The sequence below is a fragment of the Aedes albopictus genome, chromosome 2 (genome assembly GCF_035046485.1).
Source record: "Aedes albopictus strain Foshan chromosome 2, AalbF5, whole genome shotgun sequence".
Classification (NCBI taxonomy): domain Eukaryota; kingdom Metazoa; phylum Arthropoda; class Insecta; order Diptera; family Culicidae; genus Aedes; species Aedes albopictus.
The window spans coordinates 436,668,497-436,687,579 of record NC_085137.1 but is presented as its reverse complement, the minus strand read 5'-3'; the positions used below and the strand labels follow the sequence as shown (position 1 = coordinate 436,687,579).

At 37.8% G+C, this 19,083-nt stretch overlaps 1 protein-coding gene across 10 annotated transcripts in view; it reads right to left on the bottom strand.

The window, feature by feature from the left end:
• LOC109406423 (calcium-binding protein E63-1) overlaps positions 1–19,083 on the bottom strand; it is a 389,205-nt gene that overhangs the window by 231,546 nt on the left and 138,576 nt on the right. For 2 of the 10 annotated variants that reach the window (XM_062853681.1, XM_062853683.1), the window contains exon 1: positions 6,478–6,889. The exons of the other annotated variants lie outside the window; for them this stretch is intronic. The gene's annotated coding sequence lies outside the window, so the exon portion shown is untranslated. Of the gene's footprint in view, positions 1–6,477; positions 6,890–19,083 lie in introns of those variants that run through there. 10 annotated transcript variants of the gene reach the window in all.

The window sequence follows — 19,083 nt, the reverse complement described above, 5'->3', positions numbered from 1 at the left end:
GCATTTGCTTTTCATCACTTTACTGGTGTTCCCAAGGGGGGTGGAGTAAGCGGGCAGAAATCATACTGCTGATGCACCGCTCAAACACCCCGTAGTGATGCGTCGTAGTCGTCGTCGTCGTTGGTCGGGCGGGCACCAAATCAATCCCGAGGATCCAATTTCCCATACCAGCTCCGGACAGAGTGGTGCCAGTGCCAACGCTACGCCACCCCCCATCAACATCACAGACAACGACGGCGATAGTGCCGGCAACTTCTGCTAAAATATTGGTTTTCTTTTAGTTCTGGTTGCCACCCACTCGGCAAAGGGATAGTGGGATTAACGTGAAATAAAAAAAAAACAACAAAATGTGTTGCTAAAATTACAAGATATGTACAGTGTATCAAAAAATTGTCCGTACAGCAAGTTTTTGTTCAAAATAATTTTTTAATTTAAATGGTTATAACTTTTTTATACGTCAATCAAAAACGCTGAAATTTTGACCAATTATAATCCATATATTAAAGCTCCATTGGTAAAATTTTGAGCAAGATCGAATAAGTTTTCTGAAAGTTATGGAACTTTAAGTAAAACTTATAATATTTTTGAATACATTTTTAAAACATTATATCTCAATATGTACTTGATGAAACTTTTCAATATTTTTCGTGTTACAGCTTATACCTAAGGCTTTTATATGCAGCTTTGTCCAACGTTTTATATTCACTACAAAAAATATGAAAAATCTGTATATGTTCAGAGTGTCATTTGGAAATTTATCATATTTTGATCAATAAAATTGCCAAGTGTTTTCAACTTTTTTAAACTCTCGTAATGATATATTTTTATACAGGACCTACTAAACTACATATGAAGAGTAGGTCCTATGGATTTATCATTCAGTTAATGCACTTTTATGGGTTGAAAACGTTTGGCAGATTATGTGTGCAAAATATAATAAATTTTAAAACATCGTCAACTACATACGCACATTTTTTTCATATTTTTTGTAGCGAATATAAAACCCCAAACATGGCTGCATATGAAAGTCTCCGGTCTAAGATGTAACACAAAAAAAATGAAAAAAATCCATCGAGTACATATTGAGATATAATGTTTTTTTTTTATCTGTATTAACGAGATTTTTAGCCCTAGGCTAGTTTATCTCGGGACCCACGCTTTACTTCCCTTCCGAAGGAAGAACTCACATTTTGCGAGTTTTGTCGGGAGTGGGATTCGATCCCAGGTCCTCGGCGTGATAGTCAACTGTTCTAACCATCACACCAGGTCCGCTCCACCAGAGATATAATGTTTTAAAAATGTGTTCAAAAGTCTTATAAGTTTTACTAAAAGTTCTATAACTTTCAGAAAACTTATTCGATCTCGCTCAAAATTTTACTATTTGATCTCAAATATATGATTCAAGATTGGTCAAAATTTCAGCGCTTTTGATTGATGCATAAAAAAGTTATTAACATTTGAATGAAAAATTATTCTGACAAAAAATGTGCTGTACGGACAATTGTTTGATACACTGTACGTCTGTGATCGAAAGTTTGTGGTCACACACTAAAAAACTTTGTATCCTTAAGCACAGTTTTTCCTTTCATTAAACCTAAAACTGTGACATTTTCTCAGACATAAATTATAACTTGAGACACTGTCAAAAGAAACTAAGCCAATCAAAATTCAAGATGAGGGCGGTGACACAAAAAAAAATAGAAAACAGCGGTTTAGTAAATCATAAGAACTTGAGTTTGTGTTGATGTGGGTGTTGAGAACAGAAAAAGTGGGATATTCCAAGTTATTATTCAGTGTTTTGAAAGGACATCCCAACAAACATTTTAGCTGTACAAGAGTGGAACAAACAGCTCTTAAGCAAACTTTGGTTTAAGAAACTGTTATTCAGCTAGTTCTGTTACTTGGGATGTTTTTAGAATAAAGAATAAAGAGTTCTCGTAGGTTGTAGTAATTGTCTTGTGGTCAGTAGACGGCAGCGGAAGATTCCAACTTTATCGTTGCTGGCTCTGTTTCCACTGCCTTTTTGCTCTAATTTCCAAAGTGTTCTATACAGAAAACATCGGCAGCCAAACCACGTGTCCATGACTCTCACATAATACTGAGAGTTGTTACGGCAGTAACGGGAAGGCACGCTTATCACAACAGTGAGCAAAACAAATCCTGAAGAAATCCCTGGAGAAGGAGTTGCTGAAAAAATCTTTGGAGGAACCTCTGTGGTAGAATTTCTAGAGAAACCTCCAAAAACTCCCAAGGAGAATCATTGGAGAAATCATTGGTGAAATTTCAGTTGAGATTTCTGAAGGAATCCCGGGAAGAATTCCTGGAGAACTACCTGAGCAATTACAGAACGAAATCCAAGGAGCATGAGCAATTCTGAGGAATCTTTCTGTGGAAACCTCTAGAGGAATTTTTTGTAGAAACCTCTAGAGGAATTCCTGGTTGAATCTTTTTAGTACTTTCTGAAAAAAAAACCTAATGAAATCTCTAAAGAAATCCCTAGAGCCATCCCTAGAAGAATTCTTTTAAAAAATCATAGTAAATATTCTTGAAGAATCATTGGAGGAATTTCTGTTGAAAACTCTGAGAAAATCCCTGATAGGATTCCAGATGAAGTTCCTGTAGAAATTCTAGAATAAGCCATCTGGAGTCATTCCTGAAAGAAATCCAGCGGAAATAGCTTTAGAAATTCTAGCGTGAGTTCCAGGAGTACTCCCGGCCAAAATATCTTTGAGAATTTCTGCAGAAATTACAGAAGAACCCACACCAGAAATTCCTTAAGCAATAGAAAGTGGAACCAAGAGGAAATCATGGAGGAATCCCGAGGGCAACCCTTTGGAAATCCATAGAACAAGCCCATAGAGAAATTCACGGAGTAGCTCTAGGAGGAATTGATAAAGCGTTTTCGTACAATTCCAGAGAAAAATCGTGATAGTTGACTGATTTCAAAAGCTACACGGAATAACAATGCTGACACACTTTTATTTTCCTTTTACTTATAAAATGGCGTATTAAAGCTGACAAAATTGGGGGAAGCCAAATTCGGGGGCTGACAAAACCGGGCCACCACTGTACGAGGAAACTTTTTGTTAAAGAAAATCGAGTTAAACATTCTTACTTTTAATTTCGACTATATGGTAGCATTCTATGACAGACACGTACATATTTCGACCTCAACTGTATGGTCGTCTTCGGTGTTTCGTATTTGACTCGATGCCATAGGATGTAAACACATAATTGGAATCAAAAGGAACTCGACTTTCATTAACTTATAGGTATTTCACTAGCACGCCCAGGTTCATCATATCATATACAGTAGGGTGGCCCACACTTATATGAAAAACAAAAATTTCGAAAAATGCCAAATCTTACCTCCTAATTCAGTTGTTTTGGACACCCAGAAGCTACGTTCAAAATTTGAGCAAAATCGGTTGAGCCTAAGGGGGCGCTCAAAACGCTTGAAACGCTTGGCCAAATGTGTGCAGAAATTTTAAGTTTTCGAATTTTGCCGCTAGGTGGCGCTGTAAGCGTTCAATAAATTAACCCCTTTGTATTATTATAGGTGACTATATACCAAAGAACTTTGTCGAAGACCGCAAAGTGATCCGCCGGCTGTGAAAAAAGTTATACCCCTGGCAAAGTGAGGCAAAGCATTGAGATTTCATTATTGATATTATTCCTTTACATGTATTGGAAAAACAACAATAAAGTTTATCCTCACTTTTCCTAGGGTATAATTTTTTCACAGACGTTGGATCACTTTGCGGTTTTCGACAAAGTTGTTTGGCATATAGTCACCTACAATAATACCAAAGGGTTTGATTATTGAACGCTTACAGCGCCACCTAGCGGCAAAATTCGAAAACTTAAAATTTCTGCATACATTTGGCCAAGTTTTCCCATACAAAATTCAAGCGTTTTGAGCGCCCCCTTAGGCTCAACTGATTTTGCTCAAATTTTGAACGTAGCTTCTGGGAGTCGAAAACAACTGATTTAGGAGGTAAGACTTGGCATTTTTCGAAATTTTTGTTTTTCATATAAGTGTGGGCCACCCTAATGGTAGCGGTTGCATTTTGCGCATAGTTTGTAACCAGTATACTCTTGGTCTTCAAAATTTTCTTACTATTTACGAGCTCTATAGGTGGGTTGCAGATTAGTCAATATTAGCTCAAGAAATAAAAAAGTCGGCTCATCTTTCGACAACGCGTCTGAAACCTACACATCAGACTCAAAAAATAAAAAAAATAAATGAGAGATGAAATGTTGAATTTTAAATATGGGGAAGTCAATGAATGACTATATCAAAGCAGAGTATACTGTATAAAATTTAGGGTGAGTGCTCCCTCTTATACCCTCTTATTGTGGGTGTGGCTTATTAGGCCGAAAATACATTTGGCCACACACTGGCATAGCCACGGGGGGGGTTTCAGGGTTAACAAACACACTCTATGCTTTTCTTATGAGGTGTGCAACAATAGATCGACATTTCAAATTAAAAATATAACAGATGGCACTTTTTTGTGTGGTAGTAAAATCGAATTTTCTCGGTGAAGGAACTGTTCCGGAACATGAAGTAAACACGAAAAGTTGCTTTTTCAAACCATTTCTAATTTCTATTCACTAATTTTTCACAAAACTGTCCTATTTTCTAACAATCAACGTTTTTCGCGATTTTTCCATACGATTTGACATTTCTTGACTATCATGCTTCCGTGAGCTTGAGGTGAGAATTTGAGAAAGTTGACAACCGAGAGTAGCCCAGACGATGCATTGAATACAAGCGATGGTGTCGCCGCTAGACTGTCAGCGCTGGAAACTAGATGCTATAAAGGTTCTTGTCCGCACTTTTCGCTGCTGGCACCAACTGAGAGCAATCAATAATAAGGTAAACAGCGATCACTCTATTGACGAGATTTTCAGCTGTGCAACAATTTGCGATTTACCCTAAAAGTAATTCTATGGTTTCTACTATTAGTATTTCTTACAATTGTTCCGGCAAATCATTTTCATGTACACACGATTGTTTTCAAATAATGAACTCCTTTACGCCCAGCGATCTATTTGATATCAGATGCCTCGAACACTCGGTGATCTATTCTTAGACCACGATCCTTTGCGATTACCGTGGAGAAAAGAGACAGAGTGGAAGACTAATGTCTTCAGCGAAATTTTTGAGATCAGGGGATTTCCTACTACGTACTGTATACGAATCACTCTGTACAGAGTGAATTAATGAATGTGAAAAAGTGTCGATGTCCCTTCAAAAATATTTTAGCAATTTGCTTTAACACTACGTGCATATGATACAAGAAGCTCCAAACAAACTGTGACACTAATGATAAAAACAAAAAAAAAACGATATACAGCTTTACCCTTGAAAAAGGCCAGATAAATCAGGCCGAAACGTTGAGCAATGCAAATTTAATCGTTTGTAAAAGTTTTCCAATGATAAGTGTTTTAGGCTCACGTCGTTGGGATGTGACTGACTGTGCCTAAATTCGACTCTTCCGTTGTTTCATTCATCACTGTATCTCATTTCTACTCTGCAAAATTAATTTTATACACATTCATAGTAACGAGTTCATAAATTTGATTACAAAGTGCTTGGATTTGAAGGAAGTAAATTTGAAAGTAGGAGCCTTTGATTAGCTAGCGTCCCAGTAGTTTTAATCGAGAAATATACAAGTCAGACCAAAAATTCTTCACCCTAGTATATTGTTTCACACAAATCTTTTGCAAAAAATGTGCACCGAAGGCCCAACGTTGCCAGTATTGTGTACGAGCTGCGATATCAGTAACCAACAAACTCGATAACTTTGAACAGGTTCCAATTAATTACAATGATCATAAGCTCTGCTTTCCACCTTGGCACAACTTGTTTCTATTTCTTCCGTCGCTTAGTGTAGTTCATTCAAATCATTTTATTAGATAATGCATTCATCATACATATCTTTCACCATAATTTCCCCCACAGTGCTGTGCCAGGCCGAGAGTCGAGTGGGAGGTGATGTGGTGCTATTTAGTTTGATCGACTTTATCGGTCAGCCTGTCTGTTTGTCCGTCTGTCTGCACCACACACTATCCGGAAACGCGCACACCGCAAACACTGACTGCTAGCTGGCTGGTGCGGTGGTGGGAACACACGCTTTTAATTAATGATGTTGTTTCGTAGTGGGGGGTGTTCTGAAATCACATGCCTTTCCTTTCCACTCTTAAAAAAAAGCACTAAAAAAGGAGATTTCCTATTGGGTTCTTCTTCGAACTCAAACACGGTTGCACTCTGTAACAGATGGTCGCCTGCCTTGGGAAAACACTGACAATTCCGTCTTTCAAGACGATTCTATTCACTACAGAAACAAACAATAACAGTATCAGACAAAGCTTGCACAAGTACGACGAACTCCTGACCGCGGTCAATCAGATTTCGAAGTCGTCTTCCAAAACACCAGACACAGCGTTAATCGAACACTCGAAACTCACGATTGCAGGACGTCTACTTCCGCCGCCGAGGAAATCATTAAACGCGAACCGCACCGCTATTGGATTCCGATTCCGGAAAAACTGTTACCGAACTTCCTCTTCCAATCCAAAAACCTCGCCAAGTCCTCCTGATGATGATTACGCCCCGGAAAAAAGGGTGGTTCAGGTTCTGAGGAGGTTGAACGTTTCTTTCCAACAGACTGGGGCGCACTAAAGTTTGGATTTTCTGGGGGGTGGTGGGTGCCTAACACGGTGGTGTGTTTCTACGGTTACGTTTAGCAGCTTAGTAGGTGGTTTTAAGTACAGCGGAGATGTGGCCTACATTTGGCGAAATCTAGCGAAAAACTGAACTCCGCTCCGGTGGGAACAGGAACCAAAAGCCTGGTCTCGCGGCGTTCGGTCTCGCAGTGGTTGTCGTGTCGCTGGATGTTGTTATGTGGCGGAACGCGGTCGGTGCGGCGACTGTGCAAGATGGGAGTGCGAGAAGTCGATTGAGAAATTTTGATTATGGAGGAGAGCAGAGAGCGTTGACTTTTGGAGCAGGAGAGGATCTTCAGATGCTCTGGACAAATTGAGAAGGGTGGAAAAGTATACCGAAAACTTCTAAAAGAATAGTGGGAAAATGCTGGTGAATTGAAGGGGCATAAATGACTGAGCTAATCTAAGTGACAGCAGTCGCTCATATTTTTATTTTTATTTTTGAAAAGTATCCAGGAACAGTCATACAATTTTTCAGAAAACGCACCGTAATAAGATCGATAAATTAGAAAATTGCGTCCATGAATGCAGTTTAAGCAATTACACTAGTTTACAAAATAAAACGAAAGTCGTGAACTTCTGTCAACGACCAAAATTTTTGAAGCATAATTTAGCGCTGATTTCGAAACCGTGCTTCAACAAATTCCAAGTAGGTACATAGAACAGTTTGTGAGTTTTTGCTTAATGTCGAGTTTTACAACTTTTTAAAATATGGAATTTGATAAAATTCAAATATCTTGCGTTTTGTTCAACCAATTTTTAATCTTTTTCCATAAATTAAAAGCTGAATACAATACCATTCGATCATCTGAATGCAGGTTTTGCGTCAGATTGATGAAATTCAATATATTTCCGAGTTTTTGGGACGATCTCCTTAAATTTTAGCAAAATTTCCAAAAATATATGAAGAAATGTATTTTTTTTTTTCAATAAGATAAAACAATTTAAATTTTTTTTTCTCAACGTTTATTTGACAAATCATATGTAGGCGAGTTACAGAAAAAAACCAGCTCAATCGAAGCATTGATTACGGAGAATGAGATGTGTGAAGTGAGCGACTTTGCTTAAAAATAGAACAAAAATCGATTTCAAATCATCAGCCTTGTATGGAAAGTCGAAAAAATTTCCGCTCTACTGTAATTATTTTCCTTCGCGTTTTCGAACTCAGGGCATGATTCTACACCAAAAACGATCATCAGTTTACCGAGTTCAAAAATGCTGTAAACTAGTGTTATCAATTAGCAATTGAGATTTCGTTAAAAAATTGTAATCTAATTACCAAAGTGCTTGATTTGTGTTCAATGTTTAATGAGCTTTAAACAATGATTAAATGAATTTCAGAGATGAAGAAGGGCAAAGGTTGATTCATGATTTTTAAGTGCAGGTTGTTATTGTGTGAAATTAAAAAAATATATATCTCAGAGGGGTTTAGAGGGTGCCATTAGCGGGTCCCGGGGAGTTTTAAAGTAAAAGTAAAATGAGGCGCAGCATGGTTTGAAGGGGTAATTGGTGATTTAAATTGATCTCAATGGCTGTAAGAAGGGGTCAATATCTCCCTCAGGACTTCATCGGAATCAGGAGGTCTTAGTCAGGTTTATAGAAAAAGACCCCAAGGGAAGAAGTAGCAAACGAAGTCTAAGGTAACTGTAGAAAAGAAACCAGAGAGCGTTTCAAGAGTCGTAATCTCTTGCATTACATAATATATGAGCCCTTTAATAACCTTAAATTACACAGTACACAAGTAAATAATCGACTCACTTGAAAAGCCCCAGAGACTGCCTCTTCTCTTTCTTAGTCTTCTGTCTATCTTAGTGTCTGAGGCTGTGATTTCCCTTCGCGCCACCTTTATCCTTTCCGAGAACTTCTATTAGTCTCCCTAACATGCCTTTTTTATTTTGAAATCTAGTAGTACCTATCGCTGAATTGCTGAAAAATTACTAGAGTGAACATTGATGGAATTTTATCTGAATTATATCCTATTAAAAAGAAATATTTGCTATTTGGTGAATTGGCTGTAATAGATTTTCGATAGCTGATCGGGGGAAGTCTTGAAAATAAAACGATTTTATTATATTCTATACCTGACTGCCATGAGATTTGGACTTTTTCAAGGAAAAACTATGTTTAAAAAGAGGGCTTTAGTTGGTCAAAATATCATTTCCTAAACTAGTCTTACTTAACCAATCGTTTTCGTCCTGTTTTTGTAGTTGTCGGTCGATCATGATCTGGGCTTCGTAATTGGCCAAGTAAGACTAGTTTAAGAAATGATATTGTGACCAACTAAAACCCTCTTTTTAAATATAGTTTTTCCCTTAAAAAAAGGCCACACCCCATGGCCGAAACGTCGGGACGTACGTGAAGCCAAATTCGGGATTTAGTCGTTTTTTTTTGTAGGGATTTAAACCACTGCGACCCTTACTTTGATCTATTGTGGTATACCCCTGTTCAGTTTCGCATTTGTTCAGGACGACGAGTCCCCATTCAGGGTTGACGCATTTTGCTGATTATGCGAAGTACTCCAATCTGGGATGATTTTAAGGATTAAATCAACCATAAAATTGCGGTTTTTCAAGCAAATTTCAATATGATTTAGAATACCCTTGTTGAAATATTGTCTTCCACGCACAAATAGTACTAGACAGTCACATAACAAATGGTGAGAGACCTCAGTTGGGAGCTGTCCATTAATTACGTAAGGGTTTGTGGAGAGAGGGGGGGTTTGAGAAATCTTACGCTCCATACAAAAATGTTTGGGTTCTCATACAAAAAATCTTACAAGGGGGTGAGGGGGTATCAGAAAATCGCTAAAATTCCCTTACGTAATTAATGGACAGCCCCTTGCATAATTTCAAAATCGACAGACATCAGTATGACATCGATTGATGTTTTACAAACGATATCTTGTCGAGTGCCCCGTAATAAGCCCAATAGCTATGCTAAGAGCTTTTTTTTATTTATGTTCAACAGTTTTTCTGTAGTTTAGTTTCATCATTCGGAGTTTTGAGCGTTTTTGATTATCTTGATGTTTTTGTTGGAATCCAGTTTGATCGTTTCATTTGATCCTCCCATCGTTTTATTTCCATTTGCGTTTCACATTTGGATACACCACGGAAAGGTTCTGGGCCTATGAATTGAACTTCTGAACATTCTCTGGCAATTGTATCATAGAGTATAGAATTAACTTAAGTTAGAATACACTGACATATAAACTTTAAAAAAGTGTATCTGATTCTCATTACCTTCTATACCAGCGTTTCTCAAACTATGGGCTGAACTTTGGTGGGTCGCGAGACCTTTACCGATATTGTAATAAATGTCTAGAAATGTCTAATGATGTTGTTGACAAATTTCAAAATTGTTAAATACAATCTTAAAAACAAGCAGAGATTTTTTAAGAAATCATATTTATTCTAAATTGTTTTTTAACTTTTTTTATTATCGATTTTAGTCCGGAGTACATTGAATATTGAAACTTCTGTCTGCGTTCTAAAAACGATTCTGAAACTTATAATTTTCAATCGAAGGTTTAAGATGCTGGGAAAAATTTGTATTTTTCTCGTGTTTTTCAAGACAAATGAGGTGAAATTGTTAATTACTTGAAGTTTCGGTTTTTCAGCTTTTCAGTTAGACTCCTATGCCGCACAGTGCTGCGAATGTATGGAACTGCAGGAACAAAATCATAACTAACGTACCATACATTTTTTCTCAATAGTGTCTTCGGTGAAGTTGACAAACTTGATAAAAGCTACAATTTACATAAATGTCCTATGCATAAGTCATAATCGCGAAAGTGTCTTAAACGCCAATTTATTGAAATCTTGCCGTTTTTTTTTCGAAAATGCAGTTTAGGCAACTGTAGAAACACCCCAAGTAACAATGATAGCTGAATAACAGTGAATAAGCCAAAATTTTCAAAATCATGCTTAAGTGCGGTTTGTTCATCTGTTGTACAGCGATAATGTTTGTTGGGATATAGATCATAATAAAAAGGTAATTGCAAGAATTACTTATTCACCAAACTTTATTCTCACCAAACGTTTCGTTTCTTGAAGGTCGTGCGTTTGGCCATTTCTTGTCCAGTTGCATACTTTAAAACTGGAGAAATCGTTGAAGTTTACCCTCAAATCCTTCGTAGAAATCAGCAGTTTCATAAGGAAACGAGGGAACAATATAAACTGATACATGTTTCGTTTGAATGGATCAGAAAAAAAACACTTGATCAAAAATATCTTCGATTTTGACTATAAATACATCACTCAGAAAAAGCTCGATTAGTAACAAATTAGCAAATAAAAGCAGCTGGAGTCGAATTCAGTATTTAGCGGACACTACAAAGAAAACATGGTGAAAAATTCAGAGAGGTCTTATGAGGTCATTTTTTGTTTCATCAATTTGAATTTTGGGGTCGTTTTTCCTCTACGCCATATATATAGACTGATTAAAGCAACGATGGATGGTGTGAAAAACTGCGTAAGTGTTTCGGGTGAACTATCCAGTTCATTTGAATCTCGCCGGGGACTGCGACATGGTGATGGACTCTCATGCTTACTCTTCAACATCGCTCTGGAAGGTGTGATGCGACGAGCCGGGCTCAACAGCCGGGAAACGATTTTCACAAAATCCGGACAATTTGTGTGCTTTGCAGACGACATGGACATTATTGCCAGAACATTTGGAACGGTGGCAGAGCTGTACACCCGCCTGAAACGCGAAGCAGCAAAGGTCGGACTGGTGGTGAATGCCTCAAAAACAAAATACATGCTGGTAGGCGGGACCGAACGCGACCGGATTCGTCTGGGTAGTAATAAAGGGTGATACGATCAAAATTTGGTCACAAAATTTGTTTCATAACTTGAGACCACGTACACCAAAACAGCTGATTTTTGGACCAGTAATGGTATATTATATGTAGCTTATACCATAAAATTTTCATCAAAATCGGTTTAGTATTCACGGAGGAATCCTGAAAACTGCAATTTAAAAATTTTGTACAAGGAGGATTAAAAAATAAGAACACATATTTACTCTTTTATTTATAGAGCCAGAAATACTGAACCAATTTCAATGAAAATTTTTCTGTTTGTAAAGTATACATATCAAAATGTTGTGTAAAAATTTCATTCAATTTGATCCAGCCGTTACAAAGTTAAATTTGTTTAGGTGGTCAAATTTTTTCAAATTTTGTCAAGTCAAGTCAAATTTTGGTCACACAATTTTTTTCATAACTTTAGACTGGGTACACCAAAATAGCTGATTTTTGAATCAGTAATGGTACATTATATGTAGCTTGTACCATAAAATTTTCATCAAAATCGGTCTAGTATTTGCGGAGATATTGTTGAACCCTGAGATCTGCAATTTTAAAATTTTGTGCAAAGAGGATTCACAAATAAGAACACATTTTTACTGTTTTATTTATAGAGCCAGAGATACTTAACCGATTTCAATGACAATTTTTCTGTACGTGAAGTATGCATATCAAAATGGGAAAAATATTCGACTGGAATTTTGATATCAAAATGTTGTGTAAAAATTTAATTTAATTTGATCCAGTCGTTACAAAGTTATATTTGCTTAAGTAGCAACTGGTCAGTTTTTTTCATATTCAAACTGCTACAACTTTGAGAGTATTCATACAAAATGGCTCAAAATTTAACTAAGAACATATTTTTATAATAGTATTATACTGTAAAATTTTCATAAGAATCGGAGCAGTATTGGTATTTCTATATTCAAAATTGTGCTTTGCTGTCCTTAAATTGCCGAAAATTTACTATGTAGCGCTTTGTACAAAATTTAAAAAAGGCAGGTCGTTGGTTTTATCTATATATCAACCAATACTTAATGGATTTTGATGAAAATTTTATGGTATAAGCTACATATAATGTACCATTACTGGTCCAACAATAAGCTGTTTTGGTGTACGCAGTCTAAAGTTATGAAAAAAAGTGTGTCCAAGTTTTGACCGTATCACTTTTTATTACGATAGACGGGGATACTTTCGAGGTGGTGGAGGAATTCGTCTACCTCGGATCCTTACTGACGGCTGACAACATCGTGAGCCGTGAAATTCGGAGGTGCATCGTTAGTGGAAATCGGGCCTACTACGGGCTCCAGAAGAAATTGAGATCGAAAAAGATTTACCTACGCACCAAATGCACCATGTACAAAACGCTAGTAAGACCGGTGATCCTTTACGGGCACGAGACATGGACCATGCTCGAGGAGGACCTTCACGCACTCGGAATTTTCGAGCGACGCGTGCTAAGAACGATCTTCGGCGGTGTGCAGGAGAACGGTGTGTGGCGGAGAAGGATGAACCACGAGCTCGCTGCACTTTACGGCAAACCCAACATCCAGAAGGTGGCCATAGCCGGAAGTATACGATGGGCAGGGCACGTTGCAAGAATGCCGGACAACAACCCTGCAAAGCTGGTGTTTGCAACTGATCCGGTTGGCACAAGAAGGCGTGGAGCGCAGACAGCACGATGGGCGGACTAGGTGGAGCGTGACCTGGTAAGCATTGGGCGCGACCGAGGATGGAGAACGGCAGCCACAACCCGAGTATTGTGGCGTACTATTGTTGATTATGCCTTGTCTTAAATGTGATGTTGTACAAATATATGTATGTATGAGTTGCTATTTTCTGCCGGGATCAAACGGAAACTACCCACAGGTTAACGCGATTTAGCCAAAATCGAAGTAATCGCAGGGAAGAGCCGATATGAGTCAAAATAACATCTATTTGGGGTGATTTATGATTGCGTGTGGGCGACCGTGTAGGGTCAAGTGGGGTAAGATGCCATTTTTCAAACTTTCATCATTTTCAATGATTATTTGCCTCATTTGTTAGGCTTTCAAAGTGGTAACAGCAACTAGACAATATTTGCTCGATACTTCTGCAAAAATATTCACTAAACTATTGAATTTTCATCGATTTTTAGCTATTTTCAAAACTGGTTCGTAAAACGGAAGTGGTGCAAAAAGGCCATCTGCCATGGGGTAAGATGCCACTTCATGAAAGCATTCAAAAATTACGTCCATCAGTTTTCGGGCATTTCCGACTCCTTTTCCGCCCTCTGTCCTGCTTTTTTTCGTATATTCAATAAATGGAGTGTTACCCACCCGTGATATTGAGAATTCATTTGTAAACAAACATACCGAATGTTCTGCGATTTTTACGGTAAATTTGTAAAAAGTACCGAGCGTTCCGGTAATTTTGACAGATGCATTTTCCTGAGATTCGCAGTACGTTCGGTGGTTTGAAAAATCACCGAACTTTTTACCGTACGTTCAGCTGTTGAGATTACGGTAAAATTTTACCGTAGTCATTTTTTCTAAGTGTGTAGGTGTAGGGCATTGGGTAATCATAAAACTCTTAACTTAAAAGTGATCCGTTAGGATTCAATAGCACTCCGGAATAAAGTATTGCTTTTCCTTCAAAATTATAAAGGTATAAAAACCTCAATATTTAAAAACAAGATGTCTCAAAAACACCAAATTATATCGCCGCCATACTTTCAGATTTGAAAGATCTTGAGTAATATATTTAAAAAAAGAGACACGGACACGTACAATGCTTCCAGTAAAAATTTTCCCTCTTTGAAGGAAGCACGACACTAGACAACGGATTAGCATACAACGCCCAGTAGCACAACCGAAAACTTTTCCTGACAGCTGCGGCGGGAATCGAACTCGCGCACCTCAGCACCATGCGACTAAGAGCTTGGTGACACTACACGCACGACTACGGAGTCACATATTTTGAAGTAAGCATCAAATTTTGCCAAAATTTGAAACTTTTTGGAAAATAAAACTGCTGGGAAAATTTATAGTAATTTTTATTATTATTATTGAACCGGAAAACTGTAAAATTGGTACAATCAGACGCAGGCACGTGAGGTGTTATAAATGATAACTTTACAAATAACATGCAAAATAGTAATAAAAACGTTAATTTCAGGTAAATTTTAGTATATTAAGTATAACTTTGTTATTTGAAATCACACAACATTGGTGTCTTCGGTGACTACTTATTTTTGCAAGCTCTACAACTTCGAAAGAATTCTTGCAGTGACTGGGAACACTGCACTGGTCATTTAGATTCAAATATAGCATAATATCACATATCCGGTATGAGTTAGGCCGTTCAAACGTTCGACAATGTTATAGTACCCGAGCAGAAAGGAATACCTTACAAATACCATGCGAAGAGCAACCTGTACTATAAGGCCTGAAATTGTTATTGATTTTTGGTTCAACTAAATGTTAGAAGAACATCACAATAACAATTGGAAGTATCTGTACACAGAGTATGGTAATGATGTGGTATTTGTTGAATTACTATGAAAATAACTGAAGGACAAGTTTTGGTATTACATCAAAGAGGTATCGAACAAATGTACAATAGAATCACATGGAATCTTATTACTTTATTATTCTATACCTACTGCATAACAACTACAGCAATTTAAATTTTAGGTAAGCATTAATTATTGAAATAACAAGAGTTATGACGGGGAACCTCTAGAACGGAAAACAAAAAAAGGTAGTATCGCAGCACCACCTATGCGACAAAATAACCAACTAGCTTTCATCACCACATAAAAGGACAGTTAAAATGAATACAAGTCTCCGAAGACACCAACTCAAAAAAATGCATTCCCAAAAAACAAGAGGTTTTTTCTTGCTAGCTCTCCCTCGTGGCACAGTGTGCACTGGTTTTTTGACGTTCTGTCCTTTCAGCATTTTGTCTTCCGATGTTATGTCCCTATGTAATTTTTTTTAACTCGTGACATTAGAAAATCATGTCCCGGTTTATTAGACTACATAATATAAGATAATGATACGAGTCAATGTTCAGACACTAGGGCCTTCAGCATGTAGTCTATCTGGGTGCAAGTTCCAACACTCGGGTGTCACTAGGTGTTTTATCAAATATTCTTATGCGCGAGGTACTGATGATTGTCATAATAGACTAAGGGCCGGCTTAACCGGTAAGCCAGGCTTACCCATATAGTTAAACCTGGTTTTACGTTTAAGCCAGGGTGAAGAAATCGCCCCTAACAGTCTAAGAGCAACCTTAACGGCGGCTACTATTCGAACAATCCATTTTTGACTAATACCCTTTTTTTTACACCGGTAGCCATCAAATTAGTCACCCTGATTCGCATCGGGAGGACTGTCATATTCTTTTTACATTTTTAGCAGCGCAACTGCAATCAGTTGCAGGTATGTGACAGAATCTCTCTTCGAAAAATGAATTCGAACATTATTGTCTGTGTTTATGTTTTTAATGTTGATGGTCAAGAAAATTAACGAATCTGATAGTGAAAGTTGCCTGGACGTATTTTACTTCAATCTGTTTCCACGAAAATTCCCACAATCTGATCAAGCGTTATCTGATGATGTAATTAAAAGAAAGCTTGTCTGCAGGTGGTACTAGGGTGTACATTATTTCAGTTATTGCAAAATTTTCCATCTGATGATGACTGTATGAATTCCTCTTAAGATTCCTCCAGAATATACTCGGCAATTCCATCAATGGTTCCTGAAGTAGCTCCTCGTAAAATTCATCTTGTAATTAATCCTGAAATTTCATAAGGAGATTTCAGAGATTTCTCTATGGGTTTTCCTATTATTCCTTAATTAATTTCTTCTGGCGCTTACATCTGCTAGGATTTCTCTAGGAATGCCTGCTGCCATTGCTCCAGAAACTCTTGATATGATTCATCCAGGAATTTCACCTGTGATTTCTCTAAGGGTTTTTTTTTCTATGAATCCCCAAGGAATTGCAGAGATTTTATTAATGATTCATTCTGTCATTCCTCTGAGAATTTCTCATCATTCCTGATAGGATCGCTCGAACAATGCTCCAATATTTCAACTATTCCTGCTCAAGAAGTATTTGTTAAGATTAACTCAGATATTTCTGTTGGAATTTATTCAGCACCTTTAGATGGAATTTCTACAGATTGTCATTCACAGAATTCTCTAGAAAAACTCCTTTCGTGATTTCTCAAGGAGTTTCTCCAAAGAATAAAAAAAAATGTCTTTCTGAGATTTTTGGAAGGATTCGTCCAGGTATTCCACCGGCAATTCTTCCTCAATTTTCTACTAGGATTTCTCCAAGTACACCAAATGGAGTTCCACCAGGAATTGCTCCAGAGATTCCTGGTTGGATTCTAACCAGTTCTTTCTGCAATGTCTCCAGGATATTTTCAAAGATTTTTTATGATTCCTTCTAGAATTCCCTTTGAGATTTTTTCTATGGATTCTGGCTATGATCCCTCTAGAAATTTTGTTTAGGATTCCTCCAGCTATTCATGCTAGAATTCTTCCAGAAACTACTGCTTGCACTCCACCTGGAATTTGTTTAGAAATTCCTTATGTGATTATTCCAATGATAACGAGGACTTGGCCATTGAGTTTTTTTTTTGCATATTCAAGCTGGAAGGAAGATGCCATATTGGCCACTTTGAAAAACTAGTGCCAAGCACCATTCATTGCTTTCCTGTGTAATTTGAATCGTTATGTTCAATCACACAGTAGTAACAACAAGTTGTACGGTCATCTGTTCTCAAGTTATTATACATTCGTATTAACTCCTCAAGATCTCGCAAAAATAAGAAAATTTCCAGTTGAGATTATCAACCATAAAGTAAATGAAGCAACAGTTCAAACATACATCAAATACTCATCCAAAGCAAAACGCAACCAGCTTCGCTTACATAACCCACCGAAAAAGATCCCCTTCCACCGTATAAATAGCGCAAATTCAACTCGGATCTCCGCTGCGGTTGCCAAAAGAACATCACCACCACTGACTGAGCTGCACTACCAAGCGTCTCCATCGCAGTTTTTCAGAGCGCATTATTCATCGTTCCATAAGCAATCTCATAACCAACCAAGGATAAGTAACAGCTGCTGCATCCAAACAAAGTTGTTGCAAAACAGACCACTAGACACCTGTATAGTAACTTATTCTCTCACAGAGAAGACTAAAACTTCTCGGCTTCTCTTCCCACTTGAGATGTTCTCTCAACGTTTGTATGGTCAATTATTTCCAAACATCCAAACCTAGCTCCTTTTCAAGTCTCTCCGCCGAAACTGCAGCAACAACGTGATGGTTACCCAACAAATCAAAACAGTTCAGTTGGTAAACAGCTCCGGCAACACTCGTGTGAATGAATGGCGATTCTGAACTGAGGCCTGCACATGACTGCGCATACGCATCAAAATGCTAGGCCCAACATCGCAACAAAAACATTAGTCCTGTTCAACGACGCAGGTTGAACTTGCTCGAAGTTGCTGCATCTTGCTCTTACCCATTTGTCATCAAACGGGTAAGAGCGGGATGCAGCAACTTCGAGCAAGTTCAACCTACGTCGTTGAACAGGACTATTATCTATTATTCAGGATTGGGAGAGTCAATCTCCCATATGAATCGGGCTTTGTTTTCACGTTTGATTCCGGAGCATGCGAGGAGCAAAGAGTTTCCCCTCGGACTCTCGGAGCGATCCAAAAATTCTCTTTGAGTGTTGAGCTCTCGCTCTCTGAAGAGAACGGGAACGGTTACAAAACACACCAAGTTGCTCCCGCGCGCGGTGTGAAATGTCAAGTGGGAAAACTGAGCGATTGGTTTTCATTCGTTTATCGTTTTTCAAAACTGCACGATGTTGTTGTCTGTTCACGTGGAACGTAAAGGGGGCGGGTAGAGAGAAGGAGCAGCTGGTAAAGTCGTAAGGATGGGGGAAATTGGGGTGGGAAACTTAACTACTTTATTGCGATTTGGTTTTCTAGTGGTATTTTTTATGCCCGATGAACTGGTATATGTGTTTGTGGAAGAATGGATAAGTACAAACACCCGTGACCAGCTGCAGAACACGGAAGGTGTGTCACGCGTCTGCATTGGAATTTATAAAGGGTATGCCGGTGAAGAAAGTTGAGGCACTGCTGAAGTATGGTATCATATGACACTTGTTACTGTAAGTAAGAGTTCATATTATAACTGGCTTTATTTATTTTTATGATTGTTTTATCAAAACACCACATGATCATATTGGTATTATTATACTACATATCAGGCAATTAGTATAATTAGTGTTTGACGAAGTTCTCTACAAGTATGCTTGAGATACTGCCCAAAAACTATGTTTCAAACCACAACATTTGAACTTCAAAGCGGTGTAACCCTTTAACGCTCAAGGCACAATTTAACCTTTTAATAAATTTGTAATCAAAAGTAAAGTTCCATATTACATTACGGTTTACTTACACAAATGTCTATCTTTCTCTGAAGTCTCGCATTGTTTTCTCCTTCCAATTTAGTTTGGGCAATTTCAATTT